Source organism: Rissa tridactyla, chromosome 4, assembly GCF_028500815.1.
Source record: "Rissa tridactyla isolate bRisTri1 chromosome 4, bRisTri1.patW.cur.20221130, whole genome shotgun sequence".
NCBI lineage: Eukaryota > Metazoa > Chordata > Aves > Charadriiformes > Laridae > Rissa > Rissa tridactyla.
In genome coordinates, this window is record NC_071469.1 from 91,049,901 (window position 1) to 91,056,051 (window position 6,151).

Here is a 6,151-nt window from a genome sequence, read left to right on the forward strand (position 1 = left end):
AAGCATACAGAGGAAGTCCTGCTCTACACACGAACAAGGAGGCGTGGAGTCAGGCTCACAAGAAGACTGAGGGTCTGCATTCGCATTTATGATCTCTAAAACACAGTAGTTTCCCATGGACAAACCAGCCCTGATATTACCAGAATACTAAACGTTTCCGCTGTGATCGGGAAAGTGAACACTAATTAGGTTGATGGGCTTCATCAGGCTAAAACATCTGGTTCTTCCATTGTTCCACCTTTTGTTGAGTTTCCTTCACCAGGACTAGTCTGGGCTGAACTCTCAGGACACTCGTTTTGCTCTAATAAACATGCAGGAGTAACTGACGGGCACCTAGTGAAGTCCAGCGCTTTGCTGTGCCCAGTCTCTGCTGACTAAGAGGACTGGAAGTGGGAAGTGGTTATGGAGTTTGGTTTCATCTCTTGGATCCTGAATTTGGCCATCACTAAGTCCTTGAAAGGCTCATGTAGCATTTGGGAAGCGCTGGAACACAGAGAAGCTCTGCTGATGTTTGAGGCTCTTCTGGAATGGGTATAAGCTGGTTAATGAAGACCCATTTCCAGCCATCTCTTTCTCCCTCAGGCTTTCTCAGCTTCATTGACGGGCTGTGATTCTCCACCCTCTTTTACATGGACTTGTCTGACTCCGTCTCAAGGGAAAAATATCAAATCATGACACGGAAACTCTTCTCTGCGTTTATTTTATTCAAATCCTTCATCACTCACACCAGAAATCTGGTTTAAATGCTATTTGTTATCATTACTGAGCAATATTTCATAGAAAACGATAAAGTTTATGGCACTTCATTAGTTCAAACTGACTGAGAACCCGGGGCAATTTTGTGCAAATACATGGACAAACTTGTGCCAGGGGCAGGAAGGCACCCGGGTGTGTTCATTGCCTTCCACGTTAGCTGGAGTTGTGTTGACACAGACACTCCTGGTGGAAAGCTCCTCTGCGTCTACGGGCGATGCAGTCCCAGAGGAGAGCATCCCCCCGGCCGCCTCTTTGCTCGCTTCGCGTTGCTGCTTTCTCCTTTCGTGAGTTCGGGATGGTTTTGCTGCCTCTCCCCCCTCAGTCTGCTGGGACTTGCACTTCCAATTTGCCTTCTCGAACGACTCCAGAGGGTGTTTCCGGGAGGACCTTGTCTCTTGAATTTGTTTCCCCTGTCTGATTCACAGAGCCTGAGCTTGTTTGATCTCCCAGGGCCGGCATTTCCAGCAGCTCCCTGGGGCTCCATGAAAGGGGAGTAAGGAAGAAGAGTTCACATATGCTACACAGAAATCTCCATATTTTAAAGGGTATCCTGTATCTCCGCTGGAACATTTTTAATGGTCCACAAATCAGGGGGAGGGGGGGAAAAAGTTGAAAACCACACTTAAGGCATTCATTGTTCAAAGCCCCGATCTTCTGGGGGCCGCCGTCTTCATGAAGGCTCCATGGGGCCGCGATCTGAGGAAGTCTGTGCTGAGATCCGACTCGGAGACCCCGCTTGCCCGGGGCTGGGTGGGGGCGCCGAGCCCACGCTCTCAGGCACACGGTGTTTATCTTTCAGGGATATGTTTCCATTTGTGGTAAAGAAAGCAAGAGAAACGCTTTACAAGGAAGAGCATGCAAAGGTATTAGCCATGGAGATTTATGCCCTGCTCATGACAGCCGATGGGGGTTTGGTGAAACGTGTGTTCGAATAGGTAAAGACTGATTTTATTCCCCTTGAAAACTCCTAGAGCAGGATTCTGCTTTCCTTGTGACACCCTCTGATGAGACCCGACAGTTACCACAGCTGGCCAAGACAAAAATTGTTCTTGGGGTTTTCAGGAGTGCTTGGTAAAATCGGGGCTAATTCAACATGTTGCAGCTTCTGTCTTCCCTTCGGTTTTCCCTTCGCGCCATCCGTGAATCCACTGTGACTAACACAGGAAAACGAACAGCTCCAAAAATAAAGTCTGCTGTGAACTTCTTAATATGTGTCTTCTGCTTTAGTCTTTGGTGGTAAGAGGAATCACCAGGTGCTGAGAATGCTCCAGCTCTTCAGCAAGGAGATACATTTTGTGGGAATTATATAAATATATATATATGTATAGGCTGGGGTTTGTTCTTACCGGACTGAGAAGAGCAGTTACGTAGGCTGAAGAAACGATATCCCATAGGAAGCAAATGATGGGACTGGCCAACAATTTGCAACTTATCGTTTAGACAAACGGAAAGAAACAAAATCTTTTCTTGTGAGACCGAGAGAATAGATTCTCCAAATGTGTCCGCTGTCATCTATAATTACTTTCAGCATATGTTTGTTTTGCAAAGTCTTCTTGGGGTGGGATTTACATATAAAAGCATTTGTGCACTAAACATTTGGTAATTTTGCTGCTTCCTGGTCAGTAACTGACTAAAGCAGAAATAGTTGGTAATTATAAACCAAAGCATAATTTCATTTGATTTCTGAACGTTCTGAATCAAAAGGTACTTTCTATAACCATTTTGCAAGCATAGAACAAATATTTGTAAGGAGGTTCAAAATCGATATTAATGTTTCAATAACAAAGTTGTGCAAACTCTTAAGAATGTTTACAATCTAGAAAGGTCAACAGCTTGTAGGGAATTCCCATTATTTCAGCAGAGAAATTGCTAAGGTAACCGCTCGTTTGCTAAGATAGCATCTTTTGCAAATATCCTCCAGCATAGGAGAGGTCTCCAGTTAAAACCATTAAAAAAGGACTTGACACTTTCCCCATCCCCCCTCCAGCTTGCAGTGCCAGCCGTGCTACCGTTGACTGACCTCTTGTTTGGTACTAGATAAGATGTTTTCACAAGGAAAAGTATCTTTTCCCCTGTTTATCTACAGGATAAGCAAGAAATACTTGCCCTTTGCCTTAGCTGCTCTCGTAAGCCATGGACTAATCTATCTTTTTAATGCCCAGGGAGAGCATGGATGCAACCACAAATGACTTCTTTCTCCCCTTTGGAGACATTTGCCCACTCCTGCAGACGCCCTGTCCATCCTCCTCCTCCTCCTGGCTGAGGAAGGCCAAAACGTGCCAGATCCAGAGGGGGCACGCATGGGGGTCCCCATGAGCTGGACGTGAGCATCCAAACATCCGTCTGATTTCAAAGGAGGAGAAGAGCAATCCATGGAAATATTCTGTGATTATACAGGGCTCTAGAGACCTCTCGTGGACAAACACACTTGTTTCCATCACGCCACATGTTTGCGTTAGGGATAGGCTGCGTTTCTTTCCCAAGCCTTAACCCAGTTTGGTATTATTAGTGGTCCATGGTGCCGCAAAGGCTGATTCTGATCCTACGGTGATGATTAAGCAAACAACGTTTTGAATATTTTTAATTGACTTTCTCACTTTGCCTTGTTCTGCAGTTTGTTTTTATGCTATAAAAAATACAAATTGTATTCTCAAGTGGTATATGGCAGTGAATATCATTCACATTCACGTAGCTGCCTTATGGCTCTTGACCAAAAGGGGTTTGGTTTTTCTTAATATTTTAACTTGTTAGGCAATATAGATGCTAGAGGAGGAACAACAAAACCAGTAACAGTGAGTTTTATTCCTGTGTATTTCTTGTTGAACATAAATTATTTGAAAAGTGGTATTTTTTCTCATCCTAAAAACCTATCAAGATTCATCGATTTTATTGACTCTTTTCCCCCCTATTTTGTATTGACAATTTTTTCCTCTGTCACAAAGCAGAGAATTGCCATCAATTAGAGAGAAATCTGGAGGTTACCGAGCATTTCTCAGGCTGGTGGGAGGTATGGAATGGTTGAAAAACACCATTCTTAAACAAGAAATAAATCAGTGATTGAGTTTTTATTTACCGATGAAAAAAAATTCAAAATTTTTCCCTGAGAAATGCGTGAACCTGGTTGGGTCCAGGCCCCGGGAGGTGCCTCCTAGGAGACAAGTGTCATACCAAAATCCATATGTTTCTACCCATCTGCCAGCGCAGGGATAACTTGCTTTTTCTCCAGAGATTATTCGATTTTTTCCATGATCCGCCTCATTTTCCAGTTCCATCCTTTCCTCGCTTAGGTGAATTATTGGTGACCCCTGATGTTTTCACTTAACGAAAAGCATAAGGAGAAATGGCTGTTTCCTTCACTGCCCTGGCGTTGCGTGGAAGTGCCATAAAATCAAAGGCAGACTAAAAGTTTTCTATTAAGGGGATATAATTAAAGAGCGCGCCCAGTTCTCAGTGCTTATCTTCAGCCTCTGTGAGCAGCCCACTGCGTGGAAGTCAAAGGCAAGGTAATTTTTCTTTTTAATATTGCAATAACTCCAAGCTGTTTCAAGAGAAAAATCTGCTGACAATTTTGGACAGAAAGCTACATCCCAAAAATAAATTAAAATCTTGGCAGGAGGCGCCTGATTTCACAGGAAAATTTCAACGTAGCAGAGAGCTGACAACCAAATGAGCGGGATATATTTTAGCTGAATACCCTTTGTGGTTTTTTTGCCAGGGGAAAAACACAGATCGGATGCTGCCTTTTTAATTCTTTTCTGTCATTTTTCTGCAGGGGAAAGGACCGGGGAATACTTTTTCGTCGTACTTCGTGGCTTTGGTTGCGGGTGCAAAGCGTTAACGGGGGGAATAGGGAAGAAGAGGACAAAGCTGTCGAGGTTCAGAGCTAGCTCTCCTTTTCCCAACCCGTGCTAGGAATGCTTTAAATGCGGTGCTCTAAGCAGATTTAAAGTGGATTTTTAAGTGGATTTTAGAGAAAATTTCTCTCTTCAGCAGGTTGCTCTACTCAGCTCCTACGCCGGTGGAATTTTAGCACCGCTTTTTAATTTATTCTTGTCCCTGTGCTGACTGTAAACCAGCTTATTCTCGCAATAAGGCTCTGGGTATTTTTAAGACATCTGGGAAAGACTGGAGCAATGTGGTAGTGGGTTTTTTAATTTATTTTTCCCAGGTTTTTTTCCCCCTTTTATTGCAATCCTGGATATCAGCTGTACCCAGGCCAAACACGGATCTGGAATCCCAACTTCTTGCCCCATTTTTCTCTCTATCTTTGCCTAAAGATTTCTCATTTCAGTTTGACAAGCCACCAAGAAGTTTGAGTCTGGATATTATTTTTTGCGGTACATCTTATCGGCCAATTAGTGTTTTAATTTAAATGTACAAGTGCCTATCTCTCCCTTCACAGTTATTCTGCCTGATATAAAACAATTGTTTGGTTACAGACTTCATGAATCAATGTTATCACGACTCGTGAAGTATCTTATTTGCTTTGTGATATCAATGTTTAGCGTATTTTTAAATTGTTTTCTTGGTTTTTACTTTTATGTGCCATGAAAACCAGAGTGATCTCAGCAGGCTATTTTCCTGTTGTTAAGCCCTGAACCCTAATCTGAAGGAAACAAACCCAGCTCCTCTTATTTTCAAACAGATAAGATTTGCGAGGTTATTAATCACAGGTTCAAATGGCTACGCTGGGAATTGAAAATGATATACAGTTTTATATAAAACTTGTCAACATTTATTACAGAGACGGACCATCCGTCCAGTGGGAGCCTTAGAAAGTCATTATGTGTCTGGTGTATGATAAAGAGCGATTTAACTGCATAAACAGCCATGACATCATGCTGAACTTACATGTTCTTTCATCTGCCCCTAAACGATACCGTTTCTTTTTGGCTGTAGCCCTGAGCTTTGATTTTGGATGGGGGAGTTCTTTCTCCTCCTGTGTATCGAGTACTCTATCTATCCCTTTTTTTTTTTTTTTCTTAAATAGAGCAAATCGCTGTTGTGGCGTTTATTTTTCTCCAAGATCTGAAAAAAGCTTTCTGGCTGGATTCAGAGGATTAGCTCCTGGGCAGGTGTAAATCAACATTATCCCGCAGAAGTTGGCTTCCGTCAGACAAGGGTTTAGCTCGTGTTGTTTAATCTTGGTGAATTTGTACGCTGGAAAACAGGAAATTATATCCTCCCCCACATAAACAGATCCTCGTAGGCGCTGAACACATAGAAAGATGAACTCCAGATTGCTTTCTTTCCCTTCTCAGCGTTGCTCCTTGGACATTAAACTTATTTCATGGGTGACCGATACATTAGGGCTACCCAACCCGCCGGCTATGCCGACAATTAATGACGCAGATAACTTAAAAAAGAGATTAATTTCTTTCTGCTGTAGCTGCCA